Raw genomic sequence first — 11,162 nt, 5'->3', positions numbered from 1 at the left:
GGAGCAGTGGCGCGGGTCGTCGCCGGTGAGGCGTCCCCAGCCATGGCACGGTGAGAGGAGGTGCTCGGGAGACTCGGTGAAGCGGTGCGGTGCTCGTGCGCGAGAAAGGGAGGAGGGAGAGGAAGCGGAGCGGGGCTGTCCGCGCGGAGCCAAGCTCCGGCGAGGAGGAGCTCACTCTGGCGAGGGATTCCCAGCCGGTGAAGGCTTACCACAGCGATTCGACGCGAGCATGGGGTGCGCGAGGTGGAGGCGGAGCTGCTGGTGAGACGGAGCGGTCGACGGCGAGCGGTGGTGGCCGGGCGAGCCAATTTCGGCGAGGGAGCTGGTGCGGGCAGTGGCGGGGCTCGCTGCGCATGCTGGAGCTGCTGCTGCTACTGGCGAAGTGGGGAGGCGAGTGGGGAGCGCGGCGCGGTCGGGCCTTGAAGGCAGCGCGGCTGGTCGGGACGGGGCAGGCCGGTGGTGCCGCGCGGCGAGCTCGCCGGCGCATGGCCGCCACGCGGCATGCGTGCTCTGGCACGGTCGGAGCGTGGGCGCGGGTGAACGGGAGGCAGCGGCACCGAGGCAGGCTGGGCCGGCCTGTGCGGCTAGGCCGAAAGGGAGGCGGCGGCCCGTTAAGGTAAAACCGATTTTTTTCTTTTTTTTATTTTCTTTTCCAAATTCATTCAAATGAATTTTTGAACCTTTTCAAAGCAGTTTCAAAAGTTGGACCCAAAATAAAAGTTGTTCTAAAATTTATTCTCTTCAACTTTGTAAAAAGGAGCTAGGGCTAATTCCCACTAGATTTTGAATTACAAAATTAAAGTCAATTTAATTTCAAAACCGTATTTTGGAAGATTATTTTCAAAAGTAAAATTTGAGAAAACTTTGAATATACATTTTGCTCCAAATTGCATTCTAATTACTTCTAAGTTGTCTAAGTGATCAATCAAGGTTCACACATGGCAAAAGAAATATAGCATCCAATCTATCAAAATAAAACTATGTAACACATATGTTTCAATCCTATATTTCATGTCATGCTTATGAATGCATGATGGTGATTATGCTCATGATTTGCAAAATGTTAATGCATGCTTAACACCGAGGTGTTACAATCACCAAATGTAATACTATCATAACCATCATTGCCATTGGTGTTGATTGAGTTGAACATTCTTGCATCACCGGTCATGTGTTGAGTGCACCCACTATCAAGAACTCAATGCCTTCCTCTGGATTTGTAATTGACCTACAAAAGAAGATCAATTCTTTTTAGGTACCCAAACTTGCTTGGGTCCTTGAAGGTTAGTTACTAAGCTCTTTGGTACCCAAATGGCTTTCTTCTTTGAGCCCATCCATGGTTTACCAATGAACTTAGCCTTCACACCATTTGTACCCTTAGTAAGCACATAGAAAGAATTAATCTTAATTGAGGATACATTAGCATTTTTGCTCTTTTTTTGCATTCATGCTCTTTATGACCAACTTGCTTGCAACTAGTGCAAAACCGACCATTGTTCTTCACAAAACTAGTCTTATGAGGAGCAAAGGCCGCCTTGCCTTTCTTGGGGGTATAGCCCAATCCCTCTTTGTAGAGAGAAGCTCTTTGGCTACCCAAGCACATAAGCAAGTGATCCTCACCACCATAGGCTTTAGCTAAGGTGTGAGTGAGCTTATTGACCTCCTTCTTGAGGTTCTCATTCTCAACCATTAGTGAGGCATCACAAGTGAAACCATCACTACTAGATGAGGTGGAAGTAGAAGTACTACAAGAAGGGTTAGTGGGAGCAACAATGATAGGCATAGATAATATCAATTGCATCACAAGCTAAACCTACATCACAAGTCTCAACATGCTTCTTTTTATCTTGCTCATTAAGCAAAGAGGAATGAGCCTTTTCAAGCTTTTTGTGAGCCTTGCCAAGCTTCTCATAGGCTTCCTCTAGCCTCTCATGAGTTGCTTTGAGCTCATCAAGGGCCTGTTTAAGGGCTTTTACCTCCTTATTCAAGCTCTTGCATTCCCTTCTCTTAATGTCAAAGTGTTCTTTGGCATCTTCTAGCATGTCAAATAATTCATCTTTAGTAGGTTCATCATCATCACTATCACTATCATTTTCATTATCATGTTCCTCATCACTTCCATCATCACAATTTTGTACCTTAGTGGCCTTAGCCATGAAGCATGATGGAGTGTCAAAGAGAGAAGGCTTTTCATTGATTGCAATGCTTGCAAGTGCCTTCTTCTTGGTGGTCTTGTCATCATGACTATCATCATCATCATCATCACTTGAGGAAGCATCACTATCCCAAGTGACCACATATGAACCACCCTTCTTCTTCTTGAAGGTCATCTTGTCCTTCTTCTCTTTCTTTTCCTTCTTGTCCTTCTTGTTTTTCTTCTTATTGTCATCATCATTGTCGCTATTGTATGGACATTGAGCAACAAGATGATCTTTGCTTCCACATTTGAAGCACCTTCTTGACTCTTCCTTATTCTTGGACGAAGATTTCTTTCTTCTAGCACGGTACCCTTTCTTCATCATGAACTTGCCAAATTTCTTGACAAAGAGAGCCATCTTCTCATCATCATCATCATCATCCCATGAGCCATCATCTTCACTTGATGTATCTTGCTTTGCCTTGCCCTTGGATGATGTGGCCTTGAATGCCACGCTCTTCTTTTTCTCATCCTTCTTCTCATCTTTCTTTTCCTACTTTTCTTCCTTCTCATCATCATCTCTATATGTATCATCGGTCATTATATCTTCCAACACTTGGTTTGGTGTCATAGTGTCCAAACCACTCCTCACTAGAATAGTGACCAATGTGCCAAATCTTGAAGGTAAACATCTCAAGAACTTGTGGGAGAAGTCCTTGTCCTTCACCTCTTCTCCAAGTGCTTTGAGATCATTGACAAGCACTTGAAGCCTATGGAACATATCCGGCACACTCTCATCCTCCTTCATCTTGAAACTTGCAAACTTCTCTTTGAGAATATATGCCTTCGCACCCTTCACGGCTTGAGTGCCTTCAAATGATTCTTCCAGCTTCTTCCAAGCCTCATGAGCCATCTCAATATTCTTGATTTGCTCAAATGTTCTCTCATCAATTGCATCATGAGTGGCACTTAGAGCAATGTCATTGTTTTGGAGAAGCACTTCTTCGGCCGCGGTGGGATTCTCCGGATCACCAATCTCAATTTTGGTTTCTACCACCTTCCACACTTTTCTATTGATTGACTTGATATGTGTGGTCATTTTTTATTTCCAATACGGATAATTTGTGCCATCAAATTGGGGTGGCTTCTTGGTGTTGTTGATTTGAGCCATTTTTACACCGAAGGTTGTTAAGCCTCAAATCATGGTGACCTCGGCTCCGATACCACTTGAAAGGTCCTAATGGCTAGAGGGGGGTGAATAGCCTATTAAAAATTCTACAACAACACTTAACAAACCGGTTAGACAAATATGAGGCGAAGCAAGTGTTGCGCTAGCCTACTAAAATAGCAAGCCACCTACCACAATTCTAGTTTATATAGTTTCTATCCACACAATAGCTATGTCACTAGACTAAGTTAGTGTGCTCTCAAAGGCTAACTAAAGAGCCACACTAACTAAACTAACAAGCTCTCACAACTAGCTACACTAAACAACTTGACAACTAGTTTGCGGTAATATAAAGAGAGTGAGCAATTTTCTTTATACCGCCATGTCGAGGAAGGAGCCAATCAATCACAAGAATGAATACCAATCACCTCGGAATCAAATGAAGAACACAATGATTTTTTACCGAGGTTCACTTGCTTGCCGGCAAGCTACTCCTTGTTATGGTGATTTACTCACTTGGAGGTTCACGCGCTAATTGGCATCACACGCCAAACCCTCAATAGGGTGCTGCACAACCAACACAAGATGAGGATCACACAAGCCACGGGCAATTCACTAGAGTACCATTTTGGCTCTCCACTGGGGAAAGGTCAAGAACACCTCACAATCACCTCGATCAGAGCCAGAGATAATCACCACTCTCCGCTCGACGATCCTCGCTGCTCCAAGCTATCTAGGTGGCGGCAACCACCAAGAGTAACAAGCGAATCCCGCAGCGAAACACGAACACCAAGTGCCTCTAGATGCAAACACTCAAGCAATGCACTTGGATTCTCTCCCAATCTCACAAAGATGATGAATCAATGATGGAGATGAGTGGGAGGGCTTTGGCTAAGCTCACAAGGTTGCTATGTCAATGCAAGTGGTCAAGAGAGTGAGCTTGAGCCAGTCATGGGCCTTATATAGAAGCTCCCACGAAATAGAGCCCTTGTACCCCTTCATTGGGCACAACACGGGGTGACCAGATGCTCCGGTCATATTGACCGAACACTGGACCTCAGCGTCCGGTCATGTGATGCGTGCCACGTGTCCCTCTCTTCAATTACTGAACGCCTGATCTTAACGGTCATATGATGATCGGATGCTGTAGCTCAAAGTGACCGGACGCTGAACCCCCAGCGTCCGGTCATTTCCAGTAAGCATCCAGAGACGACTTTTCACGACAGGACGTGTTCGGTCATGCTCGACCGAACACACCCAACATTCGGTCACTCGGTGACTCCTCTGTGCATGACCATGTCAGTGTGACCGGACACAGTCGGCCAGTGTCTGGTTGTTTCTGCGCCAGCATCCGGTCGATGATCGACGCTGTGCTTTTTCTGCTGCTATTGACTGGATGCGCCGGTCCTTCAGAGACTAGCGTTCGGTCACTTACAGTGACCTCCATCTTTTTTGTCTAGGGCGTCGGTGGCACCGTCGGACTGTCCGCACTCTACGGGCGGACACTCCATCGGTGAAGTTTCTAACCCTTGCTCAAATGTGCCAACCACCAAGTGTATCACCTTGTGCACATGTGTGTTAGCATATTTTCACAAACATTTTCAAGGGTGTTAGCACTCCACTAGATCCTAAATGCATATACAATGAGTTAGAGCATCTAGTGGCACTTTGATAACCGCATTTCGATACGAGTTTCACCCCTCTTGATAGTACGGCTATCGATCCTAAATGTAATCACACTCGCTAAGTGTCTCGATCACCAAAACAAAATGGCTCCTATAATTTATACCTTTGCCTTGAGCCTTTTGTTTTTCTCTTTCTTCTTTTCAAGTCCAAGCACTTGATCATCATCATGGCATTACCATCATCATGCCATGATCTTCATTTGCTTCACCACTTGGAGTGTGCTACCTATATCATGCTCACTTGATAAACTAGGTTAGTACTTAGAGTTTCATCAATTTATCAAAACCAAACTAGAGCTTTCAATCTCCCATCCTTATTTTTTAGGGTCACAACATGGAAGGAACATGAATGGATCTTCCTTCATTTTCTCAAATCATCGGGCACGGCATATCATACAGGCTTCATAGGCTATATCCTCCAGACTTTCCTCCATAGTGGCACTACTCACAAGGTGAGTGTGATTGGTTTCCACCCTATGAGCCTTCCTAGCTTCATCCCAACCAGTGACAAACAAGTCTGTCTTCTAGTATGTAGCTTCATGGGGGTGCCGGTACTCGATACAATGATATTGCACAGTGGGACACAAGTCGGAGTAGTAGCATACAAGCACTGTCATGAGTAGGGAATGGAAATAGGCCATGTTATCCCCATGCTTGAAATAGAACTCCTTAGTCCACCCCATACCTGGGGGATGATTTCCTTCAGTGAAGCATGGTCCTCTATAGCTAACGCGGGCGGTCTTGTTGGAACAAGGCATCTATAGAATTAGATTTAGTTAGAATACAAGCAAGAATTTTCTTAATAGAGTGAGGCAAAAGAAGCATAAAATTTAGCAAATAACAAGAGTGAGATAGGAAGCATGAAATGAGTGAAGCAAAAGAGGCTAAAACGACCATTGCTAACTAGGCTTGCATCCTATAGTCAACACGGCTCTGATACCAATCTGTCACACCCGATTTTAATGATAAAATGGAATGCAAAATCTTATGTGCGTCCAGAGATCAGTCACACACATAAGTCAATAAATTATAGATAGTACCATCACAAGTGTTTATTACATCACGAATAATAAGTCATAGTCTTCACATAAATGTAGCGGAAGTATAAAAAAGAAAATCTCTCGCGGAAGTTCCATATCACAGGGATGTCAACTGGTTGACCACAAGTCTAGTAATCCTCAGTAAAGTTGTCATTACCATAGCCATCTGTAACCCATCTAGGATTTTTATCCAAATAATGAAAATAAACAAGCATAAGTATGTGTCATACTCACCAAGTGTAACATGGGGTTCATGAGGCTCAAAAGGCTTGACACAGGTTTAACAGCATTCAGCTTTTAATTGTCACAATTTAGCATAAGAGTAGCAATAAGTTGTTTTAATTCCCAAAGTAAAACACATGACAATGTAAACATGAATAATGAATAGCATAAATGGATAATTCTTAGTGATCATCTATTTCATAAATGTTCTAAGGCCCCTCGTGACCGTGAGCATGGCTGTTATAACAGTTTTACACTCTGCAGAGGTTGTACACTTTCACTATGAGTCATGATTTACCCTTTCGCCTGAGGTGATCAGCCTCTTGACCCACTACCTAGGAAGGTCGATAGGGTTCACTATGAAGCCTTTCAAAGGTTTGTCTAACAAGTTAGGGCCGCTAGGTCTCCCCATCAATAAGCATGAACTCCCCTCCAAGTAGTGACTGAAGAAACCAAAATGTAATCAACCTGGCAGGCAAAGGTCATACCTGTCGGAGCCCCTTTTACGCCATAAAGGTAACCACTAACAAGCTAGAAAAGGTCCTCATACTTGACTAAAGCTAGAGTCATGTGACCCTCACAGTTGTTCTGTAAGTCTTAGATAATTACTTATAGATAAGTCCTTAGGGAGAGGAATCTAGAGCACCATAAAATAACCCAATGCTCTAACCCCCTGATTTCATGTTGCTAAAAAGCATCTTTTAATGTTTATTGCATATTCCATTAGTCAAGTTATAAGATCATGGTTGTAGTTGAGCACTAGCATCATACTACCCAATGCAATAACCCATAGGAATCAAGGTACAGGGTAACAAAGTACTAGAAAATCCTTAGTGGTAGTCAAGGTAGACACATGCAGTATGAATTAAATGATTAAAGGTGTATAGGTCAACAAGGATGATCCCATCCTATACTTGTCTTAAACAAAGTGCTCCTGCTATTCCTGCTCGTTAAAGTAGTACTCTTGATCACCCACGAATTGCTCACCGTCTATACTCGATAACCACAGCAACATACAAGCATCTAGAAGCAATCATGCAAAGCAAACAAAGGCTATATATTAGAATAGTACACCAATAGCATAAAATCAAGATGAAAAGTTTGTAAAACGAATCTACGTCTCTCTATGAACACACAGACGTGAAGATCACAAAAATCAGAGCTAAAATGAAGAAGTTATGAATTAAACAAGATTTCCTTTAATAAAATAATAGATTAAATCTAACCTCAAATTTTAAAAGTTGAAAACATGAGTAACAGTAGTATGAACATGTAGATTACTCAATTATGAACCTAATGCAACTTGAACGGGCCAAATCGGAGTTAAATCGAAGAATTTTTGGCTAAAACAAGATTCGTGGCAAAACTGTAAATAGATGAAAACGTATTTTGAATCTAATCCGAAAGAAACTGCGTTTTCAAAAGACGAAAACGTATTTTTTTAATACACTTTAGACTGCGGGTTCGATAATAAAAAACCTAAGGGGTTCTTTTGAAAATAAGCCAGGCGAAGGGGTACGGGTTAATCTGGACCATTGAATTGAATCTGGACGGCTCAGATTAGATGATAGGGGGAGAGAGAGCGCGGTCGCCGGAGAAGAAGGCCGACTCGGCGACTTCCATGAACAGCGGCAAGGAAGCTCGTCGGTGAACCGGTTTAGGCCCTACGAACCACCACAGAGCAAAGCGAGGGCACGGGGGGAGAGAGAGGAGATGACGGCAAACTCACCTAGATGGAATACCAAGGTGGGGACCGACGACGACGCGCAGCGGCTGCGCAGAAGCGACAGCGGCGGCGAAGCTTAGGGTTACGGCTTTACTGCGGCTCGGAGCGAGGGCGGCGCGGGCTCTAGGCTTAGATAGGAGTGCGGTGCAGCTCGGGGCGGCTATTTATGAGGGCGGGGAGCCTTGGCGCGCACGACAAAGGAAGAGGCGTGGCGGCCGCGGACTTCCGGCGGTGGCGGAGTCCGGCGTGGAAACGAATCGGAGGAAGGAGAAGACGGCTGACAGCTGGGGCCCTGCTGACAGCGGCACAAGGCGCGGCTCGACAGGGCCGGCCTGCTGGGCTACTGTGGAGAGAGATGAGGGCCTGCGGGAAAAGAAGGTCGAGCGAAAGCTAGGCTGCTGGGGCCAAAATCAAGAGAGGGAGAGAGGAAAAAATAAAACTCCTTTTCTATTTTCTTCACACATCTTCAAAACCAATTTAAACTCAAACTTAATTTTTTTTTGTAAATTTCAATCAAACCAAAGCATCACAAATAAAATATGCAGCAGCATGTATGCACATACATGTATGTAGACCTATATTTGATTTTATTTTTAATAAAGTTATTATTTTCCTAAATTTAAATGCTCACAAAATGTATAATTAAATCATTTTTTCCTATTTTAAAATCATGCAAATTTTAGGGTGTTACAATATCCTACCTCGCTAGCCATCCAGTCTCTTGGTTTTACAGGGTCTGGAGTGTCTAGTATCTTTTTTGTCAAATCTATTTTTGACAGTAGCTAAATCAATAAATTTGGCTAGTCTTTTTAGCTAATCTCTTCCTTGTGTTTTTGAGAGCAGGTCTCAAAGGTTGAGGGCTAGTTAGTGCCTATTTTGACTAGCGCAAAAATTATAGAGGATACATCACAAATGCCATGTTCGCTTGTCTTATAATCCGTACTTATCAGCTTGTTTTTTCAGCCGAAACAATATTTTTCTCTCACAACAAATCAGCCGAAATAATATTTTTCTCTCGCAATAAATCAGTCAGGGTTGTTTCGATCGGTAGTGACCGATTACCGTTCAAACTGTACATATGAAGAAAAGATCCTTGACATCATGTACGTTGATTATTAGCCTCTGAGCATATGATATGATCATGACAGATGGGATCAATGTTGTTTTAATTATTCTTACCTAGGAGTAAGTTGTATTACGTGAGTGCAAGATTGGCTGATTGCGATTTGCATAGGTTCTCGATCGGTACGTAGAGACAGGCATGCTTTCGATTGGACCACACTTTTTATCTGCTGGTACTTTTGGTCAGTTAGATTGGATTTGATCGTGTCACATCAAGAACTCAAAGTGTGATGGTGACATATATATTCCATGGATGACGGCATGACATGATGAATATGTGCCCTTTGCTTTTTTGAAAAGCCTAATGATTGATCTTCTCGTCTCTTCCATAATCTAATGACTACTTCCTGGATCCTTGATTAACTCAATTCCTATAGTTGTTTTAAGGCAACTTTTTATATTTGACAAGATTTTTAAAAATAATTGCATAAATGCTTATGACACCAAATAAGTATATTATGAAAATATATTGCATAGTATATCTAATAATATTAATTTGATTTCATAAAAATCTTTGTGTTTTCCTTATATAAACTTAGACAAATTAAGAAAAATCAATTTATGACTAAAAAAATAATTTATTGAGAGACCTGAGCGTGACTACTAATTAGTTTGGTCAGTACTACTATAAGGTAGTCGAAAAAAATAGCACTGTAAGGTAGTATCATTTTTTTATCGGCGGGCCTAGCCCGGACATCGGGACGGACGTGAGCGCGTTCGGACGCCCGGGCAGCCTGTCTCCGTCTGCCTCGCTCCGACTCGTACGTGCACCACGCCCTTGATGCTACGTCGGCCACTCCTCGCGTTTGGATCGATGGCCGCGCAGCCCGCCCCTACCTCGCACGTGCACCCTGCCCCCCTCCCCCACTACACCCCGCTCCTTCCCTGTGGGGGTATAACCCCAGGTACCAACGGCAATGGACATGGGCCGCACCGCCAGGGGAGGTCCAATCCATAAGATCAACGTCTACGGTGCTTAGTTCTGGTCGGCATGCACCGCAAGGCAATCAGAGGACATCTTGGCGATGAAGGAAGATCTTTTCGGATATGATAGATATCGTATTTCATGTAAATACTTACCATATAACCGAATAGATCTAGGCCTAGACGGACTTATAACCCTACCCCCAGACTATATAAGGCGGGTAGGGATCCCCATCGAATTCATCTCATATACAATACAATCCAACAAAGACACAGGATGTATGGTATTACGTCGATCAGACAGCCCGAACCTATTTAAATTGTTGTCTCTACGCCTTGTGTCATCATCCGGTTCCTATTAAGCGCACCTCCACCGATCATCTACTACCGTGGGTATACCCTCAGTAGACTACCGACTAGATTTCATCGATAGTGGTGCGCTAGGTAGGGGGTGTGCGTGCTGATTCCATGGCCGACCAGATGGTCACTTTCCCGAGCTCCATGGCCTTTCCCAAGCTAGGCCAGATCTTCACGGTCGGATCCATGACTTGGATCATCGGCCGCGACGACAACGTGGAGATCATGAAAGAGGTGCAGGATCACCCTACGCCGATCGTGCCAACATCTACAATGACATCTCCTGTCCTGATGCCTCATCGCTAGGTTAGGAGATCCATCAACAATAACGATCTGATCAAAGCTATCGATCGGGTCACGGATCGCTTAGCAGAATGTCAGCTCCTCGTGGATTCGGTCTTAGATCGATCTAGAGCGAGCGACGAACCTCCTGCACTCCAAGGTCACCATGCCACTAACGCCGAGCGCCCCGCTCATGCACGCTGTCCGAGGTGGCAAGATGAAGATTTGGTGATCACAACAACTCTGGAAGGGCGTACCATTCAACGTCGACCACTCCCTGCCCCAACGGAGAGCATGCTGAGGCCCTATCCTTTTGGGCTAGTTGGTGCAGATCCGATCTGTTAGGACGCCGTGCGCCATCTTTTCACCGACCACGTCGAGTGCAGCCACGTCAACGACCTCTATCGGATCGACTTCCTTGAGGCCGACCAACCTGCGTCAATGATAAACATGGTGCAAATCTGAACAGATCTTTCGGATGACACGCTCCATACAATCC

Source organism: Miscanthus floridulus, chromosome 2 (genome assembly GCF_019320115.1).
Source record: "Miscanthus floridulus cultivar M001 chromosome 2, ASM1932011v1, whole genome shotgun sequence".
NCBI classification, from domain to species: Eukaryota; Viridiplantae; Streptophyta; class Magnoliopsida; order Poales; family Poaceae; genus Miscanthus; species Miscanthus floridulus.
This window is presented reverse-complemented; position numbering follows the sequence as displayed.